This window comes from Homarus americanus, unplaced genomic scaffold, assembly GCF_018991925.1.
Source record: "Homarus americanus isolate GMGI-L3 unplaced genomic scaffold, GMGI_Hamer_2.0 scaffold28230, whole genome shotgun sequence".
In the NCBI taxonomy this organism is placed as follows: Eukaryota; Metazoa; Arthropoda; class Malacostraca; order Decapoda; family Nephropidae; genus Homarus; species Homarus americanus.
Window position 1 is genome coordinate 12,881 of NW_024718401.1, and position 920 is coordinate 13,800.

Here is a 920-nt window from a genome sequence, read left to right on the forward strand (position 1 = left end):
TACCAGTCCCCATCATTGATGGATGAGTGTCTAACTCAGTAGGGCTATTTGTATGGTGGGGTTAATCCACTGGGATCTTCAGAGTTCGTCGGAAAGTACCCCATGGTGGCAGGACCCCATGGCGGTTGCTTGAGTATCACTCCTGACGACTGAGTGTTGTAGTGGCAGTTGCCCCTGGTCTTTATGGTGCTAAGTGACTATAAGAGTTACGTGTTATTGAGTATGTCCACCCAGTAGTGGTGGGAGTGTTATTGAGTTATTGAGGGCATAGTACCAGATTTCGTCTGTTGGTACATATATATTCTTTCTCCTACATCCATATTAATGTTTAAATAAATTTTATATTTGTATATTGTGTCTATTATTTACCTAGAGTATCTACCGTTATTTCTTCCCTATTACTTGATACTATCATTACATATACCCACGAGCCTCCTCTCGTCACGCTACCAATGATAATAAGTATGAGAGTAAAAGGAATTGTTACTGACATACAGGCCCGTATAAATGGAGGCAGCGCAGGCCCTTATAAGGTAAAATCCGTTTATAAAACATATCACACACCAAATATGACTGTTCTCAGCTTGCATGGACAGTCTGTTAGGTGCCACATGGGAGATTCAGATATTGTGTATTAATATCTGCAATTGAAAAACAAAGCAAATGACCTATTCATATATTCACATACCTGATAATGGGCCACCCACTCCTGTAGCTCGTTGGCGAGGGAAGAAAGAACTGGAAGACCTGCCTCCCAAAACTTCAGCTTCGGACATTAAAGCAATTCATAGTGTTAACTGGCAGCAGGGAAAATATTGCTTGGCTCAGATAAGTGTCTTTAGTTTTGATCTTGTTTTCATCTCAGAGATAATGTTGTAGTGGACGTCTCCCCTACAACTGCGTATCCGCATTCCAATGCG